The following is a 25,759-nucleotide window of genomic DNA, read 5'->3' as shown; positions in this document are numbered from 1 at the left end:
CCCCTCTGTACATCACCTTTGTGATAACACTTAAAAAATCTGTTTTATACAAAATTGACTGTGACAGAATATTATTAATTCTTTTTAAGACTTTGTAATACTTGCCGTTAAAATAATGTAGTCTTTTGTTGCTTCTAGTCTGTGAATGCTTCAAAGCCTAAGCATCAATAATTGGCATTAGTAAGTGCTTTATGTTTTACTACTTGCTTTATAATACACTCTGCTTTTAATCTACTCAACTTTCAAAGTGGTGAGGACAATTTTTTTTTGTCAGTCATGAGGCTTGAACTCAGGGCCTGGGCATGGTCTTTTTCTCAAGGCTAGTGCTCTAACACAACTCCAATGCCAAGTTTTGAGTAGTTAATTGGAGATAAGAGTTTCATGGAGACTTTTCTGCCCAGACTAGCTTCAAACCACAATCCTCAGATCTCAGCCTCCTGAGTAGCTAGGATTACAGGTATGAGCCACCAGTGCTTGGTGCCATTGGTGATAATTTTGATTATGTAACTTTTCATTTGGTTTCATTGAAATATAGTGTGTGCAATGCAGAAAATATAACATTGAGAAATAAAAAGAATAAAATCTAAATTACCTATAATTTTACCACCAAGTAAGAACCATTGTTAAACTCTGTGCGTGTGCGTGTGTGTATGCACGCATGTGCATGTGCATGTGTTAGTACTTAGGTATGAATTCAGGGTCTGGGCACTATCTTTTAAGTTTTGCTCAAGGCTGGTGCTCTGCTACTGGTACTGGCTCTTAAAACGTTACTGCTTTTTTGTCTTTGGATAGGTACAGACACTTTTTTTTATAAAAATATAATTATTTGGGCTGGGAAGGTGGCTCAGTGGTAGAGTGCTTGCCTTGCATGCATGAGGCCCTGGGTTCGATTCCTCAGCACCACATAAGCAAAAAAAGCCAGAAGTGGAGCTGTGGCTCAAGTGGTGAGCACTAGCCTTGAGCTGAAGAGCTGAGGGACAGCGCCCAGGCCCAGAGTTCAGGCCTCACAACTGACAAAAACAAAACAAAAATATAATTATTTGCTTATTTACTGAAAAATGTCATGAGTATATATTTGTGTAGTTTTCTTTTTTTTTTGGGTCTGGTCGTGGGGCCTGAACTCTGGGCCTGGGCGCTGTCCCTCAGCTCTTTAGCTCAAGGCTAGTGCTCTACCACTTGAGCCACAGCGCCACTTCCAGCTTTTTCTTTTTGCTTATGTGGTCCTGAGGAATCGAACCCAGGGCCTCATGCATGCAAGGTAAACACTCTACCACTGAGCCACCTTCCCAGCCCCTTGTGTAGTTTTCTCTTCTTTGGCTTTACTAGGGTTTGAACTTAAGCCACACTTCCAGCTCTTTTTCAGTTGAGCTATTTTTTAGGTATGGTCTTGAGTTTTTCCAAGTGCTAGCCTCAGAATGAGGCAGGATAGATGAGGGAAAATGAAGAATGGGAAATCGGTGCCAGAAATTCAGAGAGAAACTGTATTAATAAATAGCTTGATTAAAAGAACAAGTACACCATTTTCTTTGCCTTAAGTCTTATAAGACCTTAAAAGGCTGCAACATTTAATAATTTGATTTTTTTGTTTGTTTGTTTTTGGGTCTGGTCGTGGGGCCTGAACTCTGGGCCCGGGTGCTGTACCTCAGCTCTTCAGCTCAAGGCTAGCGCTACCACTTGAACCACAGCGCCACTTTGGCTTTTTTCTTTTTGCTTATGTGGTGCTGAGGAATCGAACCCAGGGCCTCATACATGCAAGACAAGCATTCTCCTACTGAGCTACCTTCCCAGCCCCCCAACCTACTTCTTTTTAAGCCATAAATACTCTGGATATTAGACCACTCATTGTACCTGTTATCAGATGTGCCCACACTTATGTCTAAGTTGTGTACTGTCTTCTTTTTGCTTTATTAAATAAGCTTTCTTTGGTCTACCTTAAAGTGTCTGAAAATTCTTTTTTTTGGTAACATCATGAACGAGATATCCAAGGGTCAGGTGGAAGTTTCTTTTCTTTGGAAAGCCAGTTCTTTTAAGCCTCACTGTTTCCAATAATGGACCTCAACTCTCCTATGTACATCCTCCCTTATAGCTAGGATAACAAGTGCGTATCACCATACCTGGTGTGTTGTTGAATTTTTAATCCAGGCTGGTCTTGGATTGTGATTTTTCCCCCATTGCCCCATCTTTGCCTCTTAAATCTCTGGGATTACAGGCATGAACCACTATACTCACTATAACCTATATTTTTAACCATTTGAATTAGGGTTTATTGCAAACCTAACAAAAGCCAGGTGTCAATGGCTCATGCCTATAATCCCAGCTGCTTAAGAGGCTGAGATGCTGAGGACTGACGTTTGGGGCCAGAATAGGCAAACAAGTCTGAGAGACTCATAAGTCCAATTAACCACCACAAAGGCACAACTGTAGGCTTGGCTCAAGGGTTAAAGCTCTACTCTGGAGTAAAAAGGCTCAGAGCTCCAGGCTTTGAGTTCAAACCCCAAGGTCCAAGCACAAAATAAAACACACAAAAAACCTAATGAAAGTCACATTCCCTAGAATTAGGAGCTATGTAAATATGCAGGACACATTTCTCAAAAACTCATAATAAGAACGCAGGCTTTATGGATCTTGAAACTCACATTATTTATGGGGAAGCAATCCTCTTTTATTATGATTTTTTTTTTTTTTTTGGTTGGTCGTGGGGCTTGAACTCTGGGCTTGGGCGCTGTCCCTCAGCTCTTCAGCTCAAGGTGAGAGCTCTACCACTTGAGCTACAGCGCCACTTCCGGTTTTCTGGTGGTTTATTGGAGATAGGAGTCTCAGGGTCTCTCTTGCCCGGGCTGGCTTTGAACCGCGATCCTCAGATCTCAGCCTCCTGAGTAGCTAGGATTGCAGGCGTGAGCCACCAGCGCCCGGCTTTTTATTATGATTTTAAATTTAGTTTTGATTTAGGTTGCAAACAAATGTAAAACATAGAAAAGACAAAATTACCTTCTGAAGCTAAGGAATTCTGGTATACAGGATAGTGTTTTTCCTTACAGAAACTTGTTCTATTAATATATCTTTCCTATAATATTGATTTTTCAAAATATTACAAGTAAGGTTATACCATTCACAGCTAAGCAACTTATTTTTCTCATTTAATAGTGTATTGGAAAAAATTAGACACCATATGTTTCTTTTTGTAGGCTCCAAACTGATACTCAGACTCAGTACCTACCTGCTGCTTTTGTTCATTGGCTAGTGCTCTACTAACTGAGCAACAACTCTAATCCCATTATAATTCTTTTATTTTTGGTCCAGTCGTGGGGCCTGAACTCTGGGCCTGGGCGCTGTCCCTCAGCTCTTCAGCTCAAGGCTAATGCTCTAGCACTTGAGCTACAGCGCCACTTCCAGCTTTTTTCTTTTTGCTTATGTGGTGCTGAAGAATCGAACCCAGGGCCTCAGGTATGCAAGGCAAGCGCTCTACCACTGAGCTACTTTCCCAGCCCCCCCATTATAATTCTTGTGTGAAAAATAATTTTGAGTTTTTCATTTCTATGCTTTGATCTAATTAGTCATTATTTGATTTGAAACCTTTTTTGTCTGAAGCAGGACTCAGACTTGGTATTTGGCACTTTTGCTCACTAGCTTGAGATCTACCACTTAAGCCACACTTCCAACTATGAAATTAAACTATTTTTAGTGTATTCAAAATCAGCCATGTTAATTAGGCAGTATTTATTTTTTTATTTTTATTTTTTATTGTAAAGGTGATATACAGATGGGTTACTATTACTTAAGTCAGATAATAAGTACATTTATTTTTGAATACTCACCGCTTCCTTTGTTTTATCCCAGTAATATTTAAAGGCACACTGAGCCAGGTGATGGTGGCTCACACCTGTAATCCTAGCTACTCAGGAGGCTGAGATCTGAGAATTGAGGTTCGAAGCCAGCCCAGACAGGAAACACTGTGAGACTCTTACCACCAATTAACCACCTAAAAACCAGAAATGAAGTTGTGGCTCAAAGTGTTACAGTTCTACCCTTGAGCAAAAGCGCTTAGGGGACAGCACCTAGATACTGCATTCAAGCCCCATGATGTACACACACACACACACACACACACACACACACACACACACACACACTCTCTCTCTCTCTCTCTCTCTCTCACAAACACACACACACATATATATAGAAAATTTTTTATTAAATTGAAAAAGAAAATCCCTTTTGTATTTATGATTTTTTACTTTTGTTAGTAGGCTTGTGTGTGCTAGGCAGGTGCTCTATTGGTGAGCTCTTTTTGCACAAGTTGTATGGAAATAGACTCTGGCCTGGATGGAATGTTACCTGTGTCTTATATGCTTCCTACTATAATTGGGATGAGAGGCATGTGTCCTACACCAAGAATCTTCCATCAAGATGAAATTTTGGGAACATGTTTTTGGCCTGCATTGGCCTGGAATATGATCCTGTTTAATCTTCAGCACCCTGGCTAGCAAGGATGCAGGTGTGGTCCAATGAGCCTTTATGTATTTGTGATTTTTGTTCAGAAGTTTGTTATTTTATTTTAGTAAGAAGAAAAAATATTTCTGTAGCCTCTAACATATGGAAATTGACCACAAAGTAATGGAAAATAATCCTTTTTTTCTAAAACAGAAAACTCAATATTATATACCAACATGAGTCATTTATTTTTTATTTTTAGAACAGCTGAAAAACGGTTGACTGAGCTCCTGTCCTACTCAGACAGGAAACACAGGTTGGCAAGGAAAATCTCTTCCAGTTATAGCCAAGGTCTACAGGCCAAGATAAGCCACTGACCCAGAGGCTAATTGCTTGAAATCCTGAAAGCTAGAAACCTTTTGCTGTAGGCTTGAGAAGCCAGAGATTGCAGGGCACCGGTGGCTCACAGTGTAATCCTAGCTACTCAAGAGGCTGAAATGTGAGTATCAAAGTTCAAATCCAGCCTGGGTAGGAAAGTTTGTGAGACTCTTATCTCCAATAAACTACTCAGAAAAAACTGGAAGTGCCAAAGACATACAATGGAAGAAACACAGCCTCTTCAACCGCTGGTGCTGGGAAAACTGGGCAGCCACATGCAGAAAACTAAAAGTGGACCCCAGCCTATCACCATGCACCAACATCAACTCAAAATGGATTAAAGACCTTAACATTAAACCTGAATCTCTGAAACTACTGCAGGACAGAGTAGGAGAGACACTTGAACTAATAGGCACAGGAAGGAACTTCCTGAACAGAGTCCCAGGGTCACAACAAGTTGGAGAGAGACTCGACAAATGGGACTACCTTAAAATAAAAAGCTTCGCTGGGCGCTGGTGGCTCACGCCTGTAATCCTAGCTACTCAGGAGGCTGAGATCTGAGGATCGCGGTTCAAAGCCAGCCCGGGCAGGAGAGATCGTGAGACTCCTATCTCTAATAAACCACCAGAAAACCGGAAGTGGCGCTGTAGCTCAAGTGGTAGAGCGCTCGCCTTGAGCTGAAGAGCTGAGGGACAGCGCCCAGGCCCAGAGTTCAAGCCCCACGACCGACAAAAAAACAAAACAAAACAAAAAAACAACAAAAAAAACAAATAAAATAAAAAGCTTCTGCACAGCTAAATCTATCGCAACTAAGCTAGAAAGACAACCAACTAATTGGGAAAAAAATATTTACCAGCAATATATCAGACAAGGGGTTAACATCCTGTATATACAGGGAACTCAAAAAACTAATCCCTCCCAAACCTAACAAACCAATTACTAAATGGGCAAGGGAACTAAAGAGGGACTTCTCAAATGAAGAAATAAAAATGGCAAAGAAACACATGAGGAAATGTTCATCATCCCTGGTGGTGAAGGAAATGCAAATAAAGACAACCCTGAGATACCTACCACCTTACCCCAGTCAGAATGGCCCACATCCACAAGTCAGCCAACGACAAATGCTGGAGGGGATGTGGAGAAAGAGGAACCCTATTACACTGCTGGTGGGAATGTACACTTATACAACCACTTTGGAAAGCAGTCTGGAGGGTCCTTAGAAAGCTAAAGATTGACCTCCCCTACGACCCAGTCAAACCACTTCTAGGCATCTACCCTGAACAACAGGAACCAATATACAAGGACACGTGCACCTCCATGTTTATTGCAGCACTGTTCGCAATAGCTAGGATATGGAAACAAGCCATTAGAAATGACAAAATAATGGCATTTGCAGGGAAATGGATGGAGCTAGAAGGAATCATGTTGAGTGAGGTAAGCCAAGAACGAAGAGACAAACTGTACATGGTCTCCCTGATAAGTGGATGCTAAATCCAAAATGTTAGGTGATACGACAAAACTAACAGGACTTAAGAAACAAAGAACTCCCGCTCATCTGGTTGAACCACTACTAAATATTCCCATGCTGCTGATCACAAATATGGTATATAACATGTGAACACTGTTATATATTACAGACTGTGATAGACAATTTGCTCCAGGGAAGTTAGAATGAACTTGGGACTTTGAAATTATGTAATCACTTAATCACAATCAAAAAAAAAAAAAAAGAACCTCGGGGAAGGGAGGGAGGGAGGAAAACAATGGAGGGGGTAACAATGTTCACGAGGAAGTGTACTCATTACCTCACTCATGTAACTGTAACCCTCTGTATAGTATCTTTACAATAAAAAAAAAAAACTGGAAGTGATGTTGTGGTTCAAGTGGATGAGCATTACCTTTGGAAACAAAGAGGCTCAAAGACAGCCGCCCAGGCTTTGAGTTCAAACCCCAGGACCAGAGAGGAAAACAAAAAGAAGCCAGAGATTTATGGTGGTAGGCACTCTACATTGGAGATCAATTGCATGAGGTTTTAATGGCAAGTATCTACAGCAAATGGAACTCTTTTAATTCTTGGTTTCTGGTAGGGAGCAGGAGCTACAGATAGCAGTTAACAGTGGTGGCTGTGACTTCCTACTGCAGTACTCTCCATATAGGTCTCAGAAACTGAGATCCTCAGTCCTATAGCAGCAAATATAGCTCCCAGGCCTAGGTATTGGGAACCTCAGCCCTTAGCAGCTCTTGGGCCTGGGAAAGCCATACCCTTGGACCTTCTCAAGCCATCAGGGCTGGCAATTTCTCTTTCCTGGCTCTTTATAGCCTTCTAGTTTTCTTGTTTCTTTAGTTTTTTTTTTTTTTATTTGATCAGTCATGGGGCTTAAACTCAGGGGCTGGGCTCTTTTTCTGTTGCTCTACTACTTTGAGCCACATCTCCACACCCAGCTTTTTGCTGATTAACTGAAGATAAGTGTCTCTTGGACTTTTCTGCCTAGGGTGGCTTGCAACTGGGATCTTCAAATCTCAACCTCCAGAGTAGCTAGGATCAACAGGGATGAGCCAGTGGGGGCTGGCTGTTGGACTGTTTTTTGACTCACCTTCACACTTGCTTAGTTCTGTTAAAACAAGAATCGCAAACAAAAACTTCACAGCTCTCAGTTTATTTCCTTCTCTACCTGTAATAATTTTACATTCTTCCCCAGTTTCCCTAAAGAACAACGGATGAAGTTAAATGATGTTGGTATTAACGTTATATTTCAGCGTGCTAAGTCCAGTCAAGACACAAGGTAGTTCAGTTGTTCCACTGACACAGTTTGGTTCAGGTAAAACACTGTCTTTGCCTTTAGTGTAGACACAAAACAAAACACAACACAACACAACAAAGAAAAAGGGTTGGGAGAGATAAAGGAGAATAATGAAAGGTGTTGACATCGATCAGGATACATTATACTCACAAACTGAGGTGTTGCATTGAAATCCCTTTGTACAACTCTTTAAGATAATTAAAAAAATTGAAAAACAACAAAAAATAAACAAAACAATCCCTTCTCCCAACTAATTCAGCATGACACTTTTGTTCACTGTAGCATAGAGGGGCAATTACATGTTTTCTTTTTGTTTTTTATTTTTTTTTGCGGGGGGGGGGAGTTAGCTGCACTGTCCCTTCTAGCCTAGATCTATGGATCTCTTAGGAGTCAGGAAGCTGTATGATTTTCTGCGTCTCAAGGTTTGATGCTACCTGGGTGTCAAAGTGGGAAAGTGACGAGGAGCCTGCCCGGTGCGACTGAAAATTGCTCCCCAACGTGGGTGATTCATGATGGTGGGCCCCGACTTATCGTTGGAAAAAAGGGGGAAATGTGAAGAACCTGGCGGGCCGCCAGAGGACTGGTTCGGTGGGCGGCGGCCGCGCCCGGTGCGCAGCCGCGGGGTCCGAGGATAAGGGGACCCAAGAGCCGGCAGCGAGGTGCGCATTCCGCTTCACGCCGCGAACCCCCGCCCCGCGCACGCACCTCGCGAGCCTCCTTTCCGGCCTAGCCCTTCCCGCGAACGCAACCCCGGTCCATGCGGGGCCACGCCCCGCCTCGCGCACGCTCTGTGGGACCCGCGCGCTGGAGCCCGCCAGCCAGGGCGTGCGGTGGGCGGGGCGCCGCGCTGACGTTGCCTGGGATGCGGGCCGGTTCCGCCGCCGCCTCCGCCTCCGCCGCCTGCGCCGCTCCTGCCCACCGGGGTTTGTATGAAAACACCCGGCGGCGGGCGGCGAGAGCTCCGCGGCGCGCCCGGAGAGCAGCCGTCGGCGGGTGCTGCGGGCACGGAGTTGGTTGCCGGGTCTCTCCTGGTGGCCCAGCGCAGTCCCCGCTAGCGCCCTGTCTGCAGCCGGTGAGCGTCCCTCGGCGGTCCGCGCCTCTGCCCGCAGCCCCTCGGCTGTCCGGCCGCAGACGCGGGCGGCGGTGGGCTGTGGGGGAGAGCGATCCCCGGGCCCCGCAGCCCCTCACCGGACGGGCCGTGTGACGCGCTTGTGGCGGGGTGGGAGGCGGGCTGTGTCTGGGAGGAACACTGTCCCGGCCCGGGCCTCTGGTCCCTCCTAACCCCCTCCGCGTCCCCCTCGCCCCCCCTGGGGCCGGCTCCGGCCGTCCGCGCCCGTTCGCGCCGGTCCGCTCCCCGGTTTCCGGCTAGGCGGTGTTCTGGCCCGAGCGCGTGTCTCCGCATCGCCCCGCGCACCTCGCCGAGGGGCGGTGTCGAGCGCCGCCCTTCCCGTCCCCCACCCGGGTGCGCGGTGAGCCCTGCCTGGCGGACCAGTGCCTGCCTGGCGGGCGTGGTTGGTGTGGTCGGCGGCCGTCCTGTTGCGGCGTGGTTTGCACACAAGTGTGTTTTCTGTTTACAACTGAGCCCTATGGCTTGGCTTGGAACCCGAGTGAGGTCCCTGTAGGGTGACAGTGCGGGGGGTGCGGGTTCTCAGGTGCTAGTGTCGAGGGCTTGGGGGCCCCCTGCGCAAAGCTTGCTAGGCCGGGGACTGGGGGCTGGTGGGGTGGGGTGAGGGGGGGGATTTCCTCTGTGTGAGCTCTAGACCTCTTAGCGACAGGAGGACTTTGGGTGGGTATGGTTGCTTTTCTGGCAGTATACCCCGTACATTGGAATTAAAAACATTTTACAGTGTTATTGATAAATATGTTGATAATTTCAAGCTCATTTCCACTTTTTATTCTAAGTAAATAGCTTGCTCAAGGGCCTGAAGGTAACAGCCGAAATCTTCCTTAGCGGGAGAGTATTATTTTTCCCCTGTTCTTTGTATTCTGTCTAAATTTGTAGTTGTGTTTCTTTTCTTTTTTTCTTTTTTTTTTTGGGTTGTGGTTCACCATTACAGTATTTTGAGTTGGACTCTCTGATGAAGTTAAGGTTCACTGTTAGTGACCTCCGAACTCTGCCTTGGATTCATTCATCCCATTACAGTATTTTGAGTTGGACTCTCTGATGAAGTTAAGGTTCACTGTTAGTGACCTCCGAACTCTGCCTTGGATTCATTCATCCCATATCAGAACTGCAGTGTGAGTTGAACTCTCAAACAGAAGCATAGACAAAGTTATCCTTGTGTTTGATCAGCATTGGAAAACATATGTGTTGATCCACCTAAATTTAAAAAAAAAATATTTATATTTAAGGGTGATATTTAAGGGTTTCAGTTAACTTAAGTCTTTTTGAAAGTGTCTCATTTTCCCTTAATTTCTTTCAGTGTTTCCCTTCCTGGCCATCCTCCCCAACAAGTTATATAGTGAGTATCACTGCTGAATTAGTTCACCCTTTGTCCTGCCATATCTGTGCTTCTCTTATCTTCCTCCCCCAACCAGATAAACTTATATACAAGACCGAAGGTATTGAAATCAAAAGGGGGAATACAGGGGAAAAAAACCCCACAGAAAGTTTAAAAAAAAAAAAACCAAAAACCTCTTATTCTTACTTCTTGATAGTCATTTCATAAGAATCTTTTTTTTTTGGTTGGTCATGGGGCTTGAACTCTGGGCCTGAGTGCTTCCCTGCGATCTTCAGCTCTAGGCCAGCATACTACCAATTGAGCCACAGCACCACTTGCTGGTTTTCGTGTAGTTTATTGGAGATAAGAGTCTCAGGGCGTTTCTTGCCCAGGCTGACTTTGAACCTCCATCCTCAGATCTCAGCCTCCTCAGTAGCTAGGATTACAGGCATGAGCCACCAGCAACTGGCTAAGAATCATTTTATGTGATCATATGTACATAGCTATTGAGTCATTGTGATCCTCTCCTAAGAATAGCCTCCTTTAGTCTCGGTGTGTGAATGGTTACAGTCCTATTTAATTGGTTATATCCAAAGGTAATTTTTTGTCTTTTACTACCCATTGGGTTTAGGTAAATTCTAATTATTACAAATGAGAGATACCATGAAAACTGTTTCTTTGGGTTTAGCTTAGTTTGCTTAATACAATTTTATCGAATCTAGTGAGGAAGTGTCAATCTTTTTGATGGAAGCATAGAATTCCATTGTGTACATATATCACATTTTCTTTATCTATTTGTCCTCTAAGGGACATCTGGGTTGATTCCATATCTTGTCCGTTGGTAAATAGTGCTACTTGGAAGCATGGTTTTGCTGGTGGCTTTAGTGTGGTCTGGTTTGTAGTCAACTGGATAAATGTCCAGGGGTGGGATTGCTGATTCATAAGGAAGCTTGGTGTTTAGTCTTTTGAGGAACCTTGGTACTGCTTTAAAGAGTGGTTGAACACATTTTCATTATCACCAACTATGTAGTCGAATTCCCTTTTGGCCACATCCCCTCAAACATCTGTTATTGTTAGGGTTTTTTTTTTTTTTTTTTGGTCAGTCATGGGGCCTGAACTCTGGGCTTGGGTACTGTTCCCCAGCTCTTCAGCTCAAGGCTAGTGCTGTATCACTTGAGCCACAGTGCCAGTTCCGGCTTTTTCTGCTTCTGTGGTGCTAAGGAATCAAACCCAGGGCCTCATGCATGCAAGGCACTCTACCACTGAGCACCTTTCCAGCCCCAAACAATACTTTCGAGGTTAGTATTTTCATTACCTTTTAGTTTCATTACCTTTTGTTATTTTTTATTGTATTGTAGTAAGATACTTTATTACTAGCAGGTTGTACTAAGAGGACACGACATACTGTATCATTATAGTGTTTTGGGCTTTGTTTTTATCACTTTGAATATTATTAAATTTGTTACTATTTTTGAAGTGCTTAGAATTCTACAGTTCTTATTTGTATATTTATTTGGACAAAATATTAGTATTCAGAAATTTTTTCTCTGGGTTTCTATTTTTATTCTCTCAGTTATAAAAATATCTTAATTTTTGTGTGATTGAGACTTTCAAGGTCTGCCAATTTTAGTTAACATGTCTTGTTGAGGCCTATTTATTTTGTATAAATATAAATTGAGCTTACTTCCTTTTGGAATGATAAATTATGAAGTTAATATCTTTAAATGTAAGACTTCAAGACAAATGCATTTGAAACAAAAACAGTTACATTAATTTTAGTTATTTACCTCTGTTTCTCTTTCTTTCGCTCCTTTTTTCCCCCCAATACAAGCACACAAGAGTTGTTTATTGCAAGCTGGAGCATGGACTCAACAACCTTCACCAATCAGGGTTGAGAGCCCGATTTGTAGTTTAGCATCTCTCCTTTTCTCTCTCTCTCCTTCTCTCTCTGTCTCTGTGTCTGTCTCTGTCTCTGTCTCTGTCTCTGTCTCTCTCTCTCTCTCTCTCTCTCTGTACCACTTGAGCCACAGCTCCACTTCTGGCTTTTTGGTGGTTAATTGGAGATAAGAGTCTCATGGACTTTACTGCCCTGGCTTGTTTTGAACAAAAAAATCCTCAAATATCAGCCTCCTGGGTAGCTAGCATTACTGTGTGAGCCATTCATGCCTAGCTGCTTGGTATCTTTTAAAATCTTCACACAAAATCTCTTTAGATTTGTATATTTGATAGAGCAAGTAATTGAAGTTTTAAAAGTTAAATCTGATGTTTGTTGTTCAATGGAACATTTGCATATAGTATTTTTGGTTTATATTTATGAGATTTTATTTATATTTCACTTTTTTTTACTTCATTTGGACTATTTTTTCTTATTTCAGATTTTCCCCTTAAAAGCTCTGTAGTTTTGTTATGTTTTATTTCAATCAAACTTTTTGGGATTTAAGTTACATATGATAATGAATATATTTGAAGCCTAAATTTGAATATTGACATATATGCAGAAATTCTAGTTAGTCTTGATATTCTGTTAATGAAGTTCTTTCTTTCCTCTTTCATTCCATGATGCGTGGAAGCATAATACTTGAATTATGATCGTTTCCCAAACCAATTCGTCTGTTTTCAAAAGAAAAACTTAAAAAATGTGTATTATATTCAGTGTCTTATATTTAGTTATTTACAGTATACTTCCTATTTTTGACACTTTAAAACTTTCATTTGGTTGTGCTTACTGGAATTTTTACCTGGAATTATTTTCATTTGTCTGAAAAATGACTAGTTGTACTATATGCTGTCTCTTATCATTTCTTATTTAGTTTGAAAGTATCTTTATTTTGTGTTCTTGAAAGTTAGTCTTTTTCCCTCTAGCTACATTTACAAAATCAATGTTATTAAAGTAGAATTTATATACAATAAATTATATTTAATTAGACCAATGGATTTTGACACATTTCTAGAGTTATTTTGAATACATTTCCAGTCAAGAGACAGAATTATTTCCATCTTCTCAGACTACTTTTTGTACTACTTATCCTGCTCATTTCCTGCCCAGCTAACTACTAGTCCATGTCGTGTGCTTGTTTTGCTTATTTTAGAACTTCTTATGAATGACATCATACTATTTTTTTTTTTTGTTGTTGTTGGTCATGGGGTTTGAACTCTGGCCCTGGGCACTGTCCTTCAGCTCTTCAGCTCAAGGTGAGCCCTCTACTACTTGAGTCACAGTGCCACTTCCGGTTTTCTGGTGGTTTTATTTGAGATTAGACTCTTACAGACTTTCCTGCCCGGGCTGGCTTTGAACCATGATCCTCAGATCTCAGCCTCCACAGTAGCTAGGATTACAGGCGTGAGTGAGCCACTGGTGCCTGGCCTGTTGATTCTCTTAAGACTTTTTACTTGGCTTATGTTTTTGAGATTTACCTCTTATTCCCATGTTACTGGTTCTTTTGATCAATGAATAGTTCATAATGTGGATATTCCATAATTTATTCATTTGTTGGTGACTATTAGTTTTCTTGTGGTTTGGACTGACATAAATAAAATTGATACTAACATTTGTATATAAAACTTTAGTGGAGCTGGGCTTTGATAGTTCACGCCTATAAATCCTAGCTACTCAGGAGGCTGAGATCTGAGGGTTGCAGTTCAAGCCAGCTGGGACAGGAAAGTCTGTGAGACTTTTATCTCTAATTAGCCACCAGAAAAACAGAAGTGGCACTTTGGCTTTAGCGCTAGAGTGCTCACATTGAGCTGAAGAGCTCAGGGACAGTGCCCAGGGTCAGAATTCAAGCCTCATGACTGACAAAAAAACTTTAGTGGACATATGCATTAATTTGTTTTGGGACAAATACTTCTGAGTAGAATTGCTGAGTTGTATGAAAAGAATGTGTATTTTCATTTAATAAGAAACATGTTTTGGTGGCTTTTAAGATAGTTTTTTTTTTTTTTTTGGGTCCGGTCATGGGGCCTGAACTCTGGGCCTGGGCACTGTCCCTCAGCTCTTCAGCTCAAGGCTACCACTCTATCACTTGAGCCACAGTGCCACTTTACTTCCGGCTTTTTTCATTTTGCTTATGTGGTGCTGAGGAATCGAACCCAGGGCCTCAGGCATGCAAGGCAAGCGCTCTACCACTGAGCCATCTTCCCAGCCCTAAGATAAAGTTTTGACTTTAGTATTTTTCAGCTTCCCAGAAATGCAGATGTATGTACCTATGTACATACATATATATGTGTATATGTATGCATGTGTGTGTGTGTGTGTGTGTGTGTGTGTGTATGTGGATTTTCCTCTTTTCCTGTTTGGAATACGTTTTGGATTCTTGGAGTTGTTTTCTTATTGGATTGGGAATACCTCTTGTCCTTTTTGTTCACTTTTCTTTTTTTTGCAGTTCTAATTGGTTGGAGGTCTTTTACTTTTCCATGTTTCCTAACTGCTTTTTGATACTGCTTTCTCTCTCTCTCTCTCTCTCTCTCTCTCTCTTTTTTTTTTTGTTTTGTTTGTTTTTTGGTCAGTCATGGGGCTTGAACTCTGGGCCTAGTGCTGTCCCTCAGTTCTTCAGCTCTACTACTTGAACCAGAGCACCACTTGTGTTTTTTTGGTGGTTTATTGGAGATGAGAGTCTCATGGACTTTTATGCCCAGGCTGGCAAGAACTGCAATCCTCAGATCTCTCAGTGAGAGCTAGGATTACAGGCATGAGCCACCAGCGCTCGGATTTGCTTTCTCTTTATGCTACATTCAGTTTATTTCATCATAGCAATTTGCCAGTTACCATGTTCTCTCATTGTCTTTTTGGACTCACTATGTTTTAAAGTTTGTAGTTTGATTGTGTGTTGGGAGATAGCATCTCCACTGTAGCCCTGGCTTGTCTTTGCTTCTGGCTCCCTAGTTGGGATTACAGGTGTGTACCACCATAACTGTGTCTAAAGCATTACCTCTCTTAGTCCCACTTTCTCTCCTCCTTTCCTTAAGAGTTAAGTATAAAATATGAACTATATTTTCTTTATATTTTTGTTTGCAAAAATTGTGCAGATACTAGTTATGTTTTTGTTGCTTTTGACAGACACTGTTAAATTCTTCTTTGAAGGTTTTTGGATCACTGATAATGTGAATTCAACTTTCAAATCCATATGATGTGATAGCAGGCTTTTCCACTATGTTAGTGCTAAGACTTTTAAAGAGTCTTTTTTTTTTTATCATAGAAATATCATAGGATAAAAGATTATAAAACACAAAGAAGTGTAATATTTTGTGATACTTTACATTTTATTAAAAACATTTTTTCACGACTCTTAAAACTATATATGTAAATGTTGCCTCCCCCCCCCCCTTTCCTTTTCAGCCATGCTTTTCCTTTCCACCATGCATGGTGGGGCAGCAGTTCGGTAAATAAACTTCTTTTTCTGCCTAAAAAAAAAAAGAAAATGTTAATAGAGAGTGAAATTAGGGGTCAGAGTCCTTAAAAACTCCTTATAATGTTAAAACTTCACAACTTCTAACATAGTGATAATTTTCTAAGCATCCTGGTTTTTTTTTAACTAAGAAGGAATTATTAAACCAATTGGTACTTATGTGGTTGGTAGAATCCTATATGGACATAAAAATACTTACAAAAGTGTAAAGAGAAAACATCAATCCTGGTGTGTATATGTGCTTCTGTTTTTTTTGTTTTTTTTTTTTGTCGGTTGTGGGGCTTGAACTCTGGGTTTGGGTGCTGTCCCTCAGCTCTTCAGCTCAAGGCTAGCGCTCTACCACTTGAGCCACAGCACCACTCCCGGCTTTTTTCTTTTTGCTTATGTGGTGCTGAGGAATCGAACCCAGGGCCTCAGGCATGCAAGGCAAGCGCTCTACCACTGAGCCACCTTCCCAGCCCCCCAAGTTCTTTCTTGATCTACTATTCTAGCTTATCTTTATCAACATTTATATTCAAGTATTGCATGACTTTTCTCTTCTTTGCTTTTTTTATTAATGATTTTCAGTCACATGGCTTAGAATAATACCTGCAAGCTATGACACCAAGTTTACATATTTTCTGCATAACCTTTTTTTGGAATTTTAGAGTCTTTTTTTTTTTGGGGGGGGGGGGTCCAGTCATGGGGCCTGAACTCTGGGCCTGGGCGCTGTCCTTCAGCTCTACAGCTCAAGGCTAGCGCTCTACCACTTGAGCCATAGCACCACTTCCGGCTTTTTTCTTATTGCTTATGTGGTGTTGGGGAATCGAACCCAGGGCCTCAGGCATGCAAGGCAAGCACTCTACCACTGAGCCACCTTCCCAGCCCCTGGAATTCTAGAGTCTTATCCAGCAGCTCACTTTAATTTCTGTATGTGTGTTGGTAACCCACAATTTGCATGTCCAGAATTAAATTTCAAAATCATATTTTTCTAGTTGTTCTTGGTTCTTGGGAACACTTCAACATCATCTGCAACCTCTCTGATTTCTACCCTATTTGTGGTCTATCAGCATTTAAATTAGGTTCTGCAGTATGTTCAGAATTCAGTCACTCTTAATCAAGTTCCTTGGATAACTGTAACAGCCTCTCACCTTCTGTTCTTCCTTCCTCAATCTGTTCTCAGAGGAGTACCAGAATAGTGATTTTCAGATCCATTTGGCCTTGCAGTGGACATTTAAAAATGTCTGGGTACACTTTTGTTTTTCACAAATAGGGAGTGTGTGTATGGGCTTGTGCTTCTGGCATCTAGTGTGTAGAGACCCATAAATACTGCTAAACACCCTGAAGTATGTTAGATAGTGCCTTCTGTTTCCTGAAATCATTGACTCATGTAATGAAGAAATGCTGCTATAGAATAGTATTCCCTCTCTCCTTGTATGTTTAAAACTTTACTTGTATCATCCACATATCCTCTTGGCTCTTAATCCCATGCAGAGCAGAATCAAAATTCTTAAAATAGCCTCTAAGGACCTCTAGTACCTGGCCTCCTTTGGCTTCTTGGAATTTACCTTGCTTTGTTCTGTTCCATCCAGCCTGTCTTTGAACATGTAGGCATTTTTCCTCGCTGATGCTGCTGGCCTGCAGTCCTCTCTGCCTAGAATGTTGTTCCCTGTGAGTGGCATCATTAGATACTTTGTGATATTTATTAAATAACGATAATGTGGGCTGGGAAGGTGTCTCAGTGGTAGAGCGCTTGCCTTGCATGCCAGAGGCCCTGGGTTCGATTCCTCAGCACCACATAAGCAAAACGAAAAAAGCCGAAAGTGGCGCTGTGGCTCAAATGGTAGAACGTTAGCCTTGAGCTGAAATGCTGAGGGACAGCGCCCAGGCCCAGAGTTCAGGCTCCACAACCGGACCCCCCAAAAAAAAAATAATAATAACGATAATGTGTATATTCTTTTTTTTTTGGGGGGGGGGGGAGGTCTGGTCGTGGGGCCTGAACTCTGGGCCTGGGCACTGTCCCTCAGCTCTTCAGCTCAAGGTGAGTGCTCTACCACTTGAGCCCCAGCCCCACTTCCGGCTTTTTTTTTCTGCTTATGTGGTGCTGAGGAATTGAACCCAGGGCCTCATGCATGCAAGGCTAGCGCTCTACCACTGAGCCACCTTCCCAGCCCTACTTGTGTATATTCTGTAGTAGGACTCTGGAGGACTTTACCCTTTCTAAATTTTCCATATTTCTGTGGTATGGTATGTAGGCATTATTATTAATTTTTTTTCGTTTTGGTTGGTTGTGATGCTTGAACTCTGGGCCTGGGCGCTGTCCCTGAGCTCTTCAGCTCAAGGCATGTGCTCTACCACTTGAGCTATAGCATCACTTCCAGTTTTCTGGCGGTTTATTGGAGATTAGAGTCTCATGCACTTTCCTGCCCGGGCAGGCTTTGAACCATGATCCTCAGCCTCCTGAGTAGCTAGGTTTATAGGCATGAGACACTGGCGCCTGGCTGGAGGCATTATTTTTATAATAGAAAAAGTAAAAAAGTGTTATGAATTTTTATCATTAATGATTTTGTCTTTTATTGTGTAACATTGCCTGTTTTATCCATTTGTAAAAATTTCAAGCACTGTTTTTTAAATGGCATACAAAATTGATGATGTTTTGTTAATATATTTTAATATTGGTAATAGATTAAACTTTTCTTTTTACACTTTTACAGGACTATGATTTAATCTACAAAGAACCAAAGCCTTTTGTATTTGAGGGAAAAGTATGTGGTTCCATTGTTCCTACAGCTGGTGAAGAAGCATCTGGGAATCCAAAGAAAAAAGGGGCTGTAATGAAGGAGAAAGTATCTTCTAAAGGAGAGGAAGGTGATAAGAAATCTGCCCTCATGGATGTCACAAAGGAAAATGCTAAAGATAATGACAGAACACTATTACAGCAGCTCCGAGATCCAAACAGAACTACTTCTTCCCACAGCTTAAACAATGATATTGTGAAGGCCTTGGACCGAATCACATTGCAGAATATTCCTTCTCAAACAGCCCTGTGCTCGACTGCCATAGTGAAGAAGGATTATAGTCTTCCTCTTAGTGTCCTGACATGCACAAAAGCATGTCCACATGTAGTTAATTGTGGAAATGCTCTTTTTGAGGGACGAACAGTACACCTAGGGAAGCTCTGCTGTACTGGGGTTGAAACTGAAGATGATGAAGATACTGAGTCTAGCTTATCAGTAGAACAGCCATCAGTTGAAGTTCCTGATGTACCAACGCTCCATGACCCTGACCTGTATATTGAGATTGTGAAAGATACAAAATCTGTCCCAGAATATACAGAGGTGGCTTTTCCTGATTATTTTGGTCACACTCCACCCTCATTTGAAGAGCCTATTTTAGAGAGACCTTATGGTGTACAACGGTGAGTTATAAATTTCTTCCCTTTTGCAAATAAGACTATTGTGTTAAAATATTACAGATAAACAATTACTTGGATAATCAGGAAGCAAACTACTCTGAATTAAATTTTGCGTGTGTATGTACATACACACATATATGTCCACCTATATATGTTTGTAAATATATTTGCTTGGCTTTTGGAATTTTTCATGGTTTTGAAATTGTCCTTATTCAAAGAAAGCTAGAATAATAAGCTAGACCCTGTGATAATTTAAAAATTCACTGTGAACTCAACATAAATATATGAGAGATTACTAGCAATATTTATGTAGTAATTTAATATTTGAAGTTGGTTAAGGTATATGATTTAAAAATAAGTGAGACAAAGTAGACACTGTTACTTTATTTAAAATTTTAATTGTATATATACCCTTAACATTTGGGCTTCCTAAAAGCAGTAACATTAGGTAATTACTAGTATGCCAAGTAATATTAAATGTTACAAATAGTGTTAAATAATGCCAATTGGTAAATTTTGGCTTATAATACCTGTGGAGTATGTCTAAACTCCTTTTTGGTGATTTTATGATGATGGTTTATCAGTTTTTCAATGAAAACCTAAATGCTCTTCGTTAAGAGTATAGTATTTTATAAAGAAGCAAGGCCTTGCTGCTGGTTTTGATTCTTAGAATATAAGCTTCTTGGGGCTGGGAAGGTGGCTCAGTGGTAGAGTGCTTGCCTCGCATGCATGAAGCCCTGAGTTCGATTCCTTAGCACCACATAAGCAGAAAAACCCAGAAGTGGCACTGTGGCTCAAATAGAGCGCTAGCCTTGAGCTGAAGAACTCAGGGACAGAGCCAAGGCCCAAAGTTCAGGCCCCAGGAACCTGGGGGGGGGGGGGGAGGGAGGACTTCTTTAAAGCAACAAATGTATCTTATTTTTATCTGTAGACCTAGTATGATTTACACTTTTACTTGACTGTTTAGTGTTTAGTGCTTGTAGTTGGCTCTTAGATTCACAGGTATGGAAATTTCACTTCACATAGCATCAGGACCTTACTTTATTAGAAAGATGTGTGGGAGTAGGCCTGGACTTTGGAATGTACTGAATTTCCCCCATCTCCCCCTGCCAGACTGTTGCATCTAGAGGCAGCTGGCCTTCTGGTTTGCTTAAATGGTGAGCAACAGGCACAGGTGAAGCTCTTACTGAGAGGAAACACTCTGCACAGATGTCATCTTTTAGGATACAGATTGTGCTCTAAATTAGAAGCTTCCTCATAGTTGTATATCTCTTGTAAAAGAGCATATGGCTGGGCTGGGAAGGTGGCTCAGTGGTTGAGCGCTTGCCTTGCATGCATGAGGCCCTGGGTTCGATTCCTCAGCACCACATAAGCAAAAAGAAAAAAGCTGGAAGTGGCACTGTGGCTCAAGTGGTAGAGCGCTAGCCTTGAGCTGAAGAGCTGAGGGATAGCGCCCAGGCCCAGAGTTCAGGCCCCATGACCGGATCCCCCAAAAAGAAAAAAAAAAAGCATATGGCTTTGGGAATGAGAAGGAACCTTTGTGGTCTGCAATATCAGAAATCTTAGTTCTGCCAGGTGTTGGTGGCTTACGCCTCATAATCCTAGGTACTCAAAAAATTGCAATCTGAGGATCCTGGTCCAAAATCAGCCCATATAGGAGTCTAGAGACTCTTATCTCTAATTAAGCATCCCAAGCCTGAAGTGTAGCTATGGCTCAAAGTGGTAGAGCGTGTTAGCCTGAGCAAAAAGCTCTGGGACAGTGCCTAGGCCCTGAGTTCAAGCCACAGGATGTGGGGGGGATAGGGGGAGTGGGGAAAAGAAAAAAAGAAATCCTAGTCCCCAAAGTGTTCTTTTTTTGGGGACACGTCCAGATATACTTAATATATAGTCTGCAGTTGTCAACTGGATACTTTAGACTACTTGGAATTAAGACAGACTGGGTATTACTGTGGCTATTCTTCTCCTCTCTGCTACTATTTATAATGAATCCTCTCACTGGTCTTTGAAATATTGACTTTAGAATTACAACGTGGGCTGGGAAGGTGGCTCAGTGGTAGAGCGCTTGCCTTGCATGCCTGAGGCCCTGGGTTCGATTCCTCAGCACCACATAAGCAAAAAGAAAAAAGCCGGAAGTGGCGCTGTGGATCAAGTGGTAGAGCGCTAGCCTTCAGCTGAAGAGCTGAGGGACAGCGCCCAGGCCCAGAGTTCAGGCCCCACGACTGGACCAAAAAAAAAAAAAAAAAAAAAGAATTACAATGTAAATCAGATCTACAAATTAAGAGTCCATTTTTTGTATGTTTTTGTCCTGAAGTAACTGACATTTTCATTGCCAGTGTACACAATATTTTTTTTTTTTTGTCGGCAGTGGGGCTTGAACTCTGGGCCTGGCCGCTGTCCCTCAGCTCTTCAGCTCAAGGCAAGCGCTCTACCACTTGAGCTACAGCACCACTTCCGGTTTTCTGGTGGTTTATTGGCGATAGGAGTCTCACGGTCTTTCCTGCCCGGGCTGGCTTTGAACCACGATCCTCAGATCTCAGCCTCCTGAGTAGCTAGGATTACAGGCGTGAGCCACCAGCGCCCGGCAGTGTATACAATATTATATAACACCAAGTTTGTGTTTATAGTTAAGCCCAAATCTTTTAAATTTATTCATATTTTTAAATTTTTATTTTTGTGCCAATTTTGGGGCTTGAACTCAGGGCATGGGTGCTGTCCTTGAGCTTTCGAGCTCATGGCTAGCACACCACACTGAACTCACAGCTCTACTTCCAGTCTCTGGTGGTTAATTGGAAATGAGTCCTATAGGCATTACTCCTCAGGTCTATTCTTTTTTTTTTTTTTTTTTTTGTCGGTCATGGGGCTTGAACTCTGGGCCTTGTAAGTAGCTAGGATTATAGGCATGAGCCACTGGCACCTGGCTAAGATTTATGTTTGATGTTATGGGGTCAATGTAATGAAGAAAGACAAGGTTGATGAGAGTTCATATATGTATTGTAAACACTACTATATAAGTTAAAGTGCAAGGGAGATGAAACACAAACACTGAAATACCCAGTAATTTAAAACTGTTAACTGCTCTTGGAAAATGTACCATGAGGAAATAGGACTGGACTCTAAGCACCTTTGAAGGTGGAGTGATTGTGCCTCTCCAAAAGTATCAGAGATCCTTTCCCTATAGACCTTGAGGGAATTATTTTGCTTTCTTATTTTCTTATTGTCTAGGATATTGAGAGGCTAATACATAAGAGTGATATTATAGATCAAGTGGTATATAACTTGGATAACCCAAATTAAGTGCTTATAAATCCCCTTTTACTGGTTTTATGTTTATTGTAAAATTTAGTGTAATTTCTTTTCTTTTTTTTTTTTTTTTTTGGGTCCGGTCGTGGGGCCTGAACTCTGGGCCTGGGCGCTGTCCCTCAGCTCTTCAGCTCAAGGCGAGCGCTCTACCACTTGAGCCACGGCGCCACTTCCGGCTTTTTCTTTTTGCTTATGTGGTGCTGAGGAATCGAACCCAGGGCCTCATGCATGCAAGGCAAGCGCTCTACCACTGAGCCAACTTCCCAACCCTACGGTAATTTCTAAGAGTTAAAAAATTACAGTTAACTTCCACCTATTTTATCTGCTTTGTTTTCATCTTTTGGCAGTGTGATAATACTTAGGTAAATTATGTTCAGTTGCTTAAATTGTGTATGTCATAGCCTTTATTTGTTTTCAGGTGGGTTTTTAAAGGTAAACACTATTTTTGGAAAAAAATTAAATTACTTCCATTTTAAAAAGTGGATTATTTCACATAGAACACTGGCTTGTGTTGATCTTTCATTTTGTTAGGATGAGAAATCGCCAACTCCTTTAAAAGGAGCATGGAATTTGTTGTTTTCCACAGTTTCCAATACTCTTTGACATTTAACTACTAATCCTATCAGGCACTTAGTAGGTACTAAGTAGCCACTAAAATCAATAACTGTAACTTTTTGGTACTAATTAAATAAGATTGCAGATAATGTAGATCTCTCAACTGAAAGTAATATATCTGTGAAAGTGCATGGTATATTAGAATGATTGTTACTCTTTTTTCTTTTTTTCCTTTTAACTTTTTTTCCCTATAGGATAATAAGCATTTTAGAAATGGCAGTTATTCAGTGAGGTAAAGTTTTCATTACATCAGTATATAAGAACAAGTCTGGGGCTGGGAAGGTGGTTCAGTGGTAGAGTGCTTGCCTTGTATGCATGAGGGCCTGGGTTCGATTCCTCAGCACCACATAAGCAGAAAAAGCCAGATGTGGTGCCATCGCTCAAGTGGTAGAGTGCTAGCCTTGAGCTGAAGAGTTGAGGGACAGCGCCCAGGCCCAGAGTTCCCAGGCCCCACAACTGACAAAAAAAAAAAAAAAAAAAAAGAACAAGTTTGTAGTTGCAATTATAGTTTTTTTTGTTGTTGTTATTGTTTTTGGTCTATGAATGTTAACCAAAGTTCTTTGCTGAATTTTAAAAGTAATGAGGTCATAGAGTTGTAATAATAACACTTTTAATCAGCAATGTCATTTTTGCTTATCTATTTAAAAAAATATATTATATAATGACTTTAAAATATTTATTTAGTTACATCATTTCAGAAGGAGGAGTTATTTTGATAGTTTACTCCCAATTGAATTGGAATTTGGGCAAAGTAACTCAAATTTGAAAGTAAGTCACTTCAATGTTCTTATTTTACTTGTGCCTAAGTATATCCCTAATTTTCACCAGATGTCTTTATCTTCTATTTTCAGAAATGAATATGATCTTATTCTGAACTCGGATATAAACAGCAATCATTATCATCAGTGGTTTTACTTTGAAGTCAGTTGAATACGTCCAGGTGTTGCATATAGATTTAACATCCTTAACTGTGAAAAGTCCAACAGTCAGTTTAATTATGGTAAGACAGTTTTCTTTCCTATGTTTGAAGGCATATAGGACATAAGTTGAACAAAAGAATCATTAACAAAAATATGTTTCAATCTCCCGCTTTATATAGTTATCAGAAATCATATGTTTATTGTGCAGAATTTGAAACAGGTTAGAGTTTGTTTTGTTAGTGATGAATTTCTCCTGTATCAGCGTGCCCTTTACCATTTAACATTATGGTTGATTTTGTCCAAATTGAATAGACCTACAAATTTATTATGAATGTGCCCATGGCTCAAATTGTATCTTTTTAACTTTAGACTCTTAATATTGTATGTTATATTAACTGATTTTAGAATATTGAACCAGTATTTTGTATCTGTGGTATAAATTCCAGGGTTATTGTGTATAATTGCTAATATTTTGTTAAGAAGTTTTACATTTGAAGTTGACTGAGTAGCATGCACTAAATCCTGCTTCAATTACCATCATAGAAAATAATCTCTATGCTCAGAAAGGATATTAATAGCCTTTTAAGATAAAAATACAATTTCTATATTAATTTTAGGGTTATTCATTCTTTTCATCTTGAGTCATGGTAGAGTTGGTCTGTTTTGTCTAAGTTATTGATAAATTGTGATGTTCTCTTACTGTTTTTATGCTAGCAGGATCTATATTGGTTTGTTGGTTTCACTACTGCTCATGATAATTTGTTTCTTCTCAAGTACTTTCTTGGTTTCATTAGTAACTTATCAATTTTATCAATTTTTTTTTTTTTTTTTGGGTCTGGTCGTTGGCCCTGAACTCTGGGCCTGAGCGCTGTCCCTCAGCTCTTCAGCTCAAGGCTAGCACTCTGCCACTTGAGCTACAGCACCACTTCCGGCTTTTTTTTTTCTTTTTTCTTATGTGGTGCTGAGGAATCGAACCCAGGGCCTCATGCATGCAAGGAAAGTGCTCTACCACTGAGCCACCTTCATTTTTTTTTTATTGTGAAAATACCATACAGAGGGGTTACAATTACATAGACAAGATAATGAGTACATTTCTTACCAAGCATTGTTGCCTCCTCCTTTGTTTCCCCTTTCCATCTCTTTCCATATCCTCCCCCTTCTCCCACCCCCCCAGTCAATTTTATCAATATTTTTAAGAAGTAGTTTTGTTGCATTGAGTTTCTTTGCTTTTATTTTTGTAAAAATATGAAGTTAGTGTTTTATTAGTAGAAATCTTTATTAAAGTTTTCCTCATTTAAGACTTTTATGTTTATGGTCTGGGAAGGTGGCTCAGTGGTAGAGCGCTTGCCTTGCATGCATGAAGCCCTGGGTTCGATTCGTCAGCACCACATAAGCAGAAAAAAAGCCAGAAGTGGTGCTGTGGTTCAAGTGGTAGAGCGCTAGCCTTGAGCTGAAGAGCTCAGGGATAGCACCCAGGCCCAGAGTTCAGGCCCCATGACTGACCAAAAAAAATAGACTTTTGTGTTTAATACCTTAATAAGCAGAAAACTAGGAGTTGACATCTGATCTTTATATTCAAACATTTCTGTGAAATATAACTGTATAAGCTTAGTGTGAGCATTTTAAAAATGACACATCACATTTCAAGTATTCTGCTGGTAACAATTTTTTTTTTTTGTGGCCGTGGGGCTTGGGCGCTGTCCCTCAGCTCTTCAGCTCAAGGTCTGTGCTTTGCCGTGTGAGCCACAATGCCATTTCCGGTTTTCTAGTGGTTTATTGGAGATAAGAGTCTCATTGACTTTACTGCCTGGGCTGGCTTTGAACTGTGATCCTCAGATCTCAACCTTTTTTTTTTTTTTTGGGTCCGGTCATGGGGCCTGAACTCTGGGCCTGGGCGCTGTCCCTCAGCTCTTCAGCTCAAGGCTAGCGCTCTACCACTTGAGCCACAGCGCCACTTCCGCTTTTTTCTTTTTGCTTATGTGGTGCTGAGGAATCAAACCCAGGGCCTCATGCATGCAAGGCAAGCACTCTACCACTGAGTCACCTTCCCAGCCCCTGAGTAGCTAGGATTACA

The 25,759-nt window shown here is 41.2% G+C and overlaps 1 protein-coding gene across 2 annotated transcripts in view; it reads left to right on the top strand.

The window, feature by feature from the left end:
• The first annotated feature begins 23,685 nt into the window (after window positions 1-23,685).
• Window positions 23,686-25,759, top strand: part of LOC122100723 (serine/threonine-protein kinase MARK2-like) — a 44,296-nt gene continuing 42,222 nt past the window's right edge. For both annotated transcript variants that reach the window (XR_006146237.1, XM_042671082.1), the window contains exon 1: window positions 23,686-23,765. The gene's annotated coding sequence lies outside the window, so the exon portion shown is untranslated. The remainder of the gene's footprint in view (window positions 23,766-25,759) is intronic.

This window comes from Dipodomys spectabilis, unplaced genomic scaffold, assembly GCF_019054845.1.
Source record: "Dipodomys spectabilis isolate Male_0828 unplaced genomic scaffold, ASM1905484v1 ptg000597l, whole genome shotgun sequence".
NCBI classification, from domain to species: Eukaryota; Metazoa; Chordata; class Mammalia; order Rodentia; family Heteromyidae; genus Dipodomys; species Dipodomys spectabilis.
This window is presented reverse-complemented; position numbering and strand designations above follow the sequence as displayed.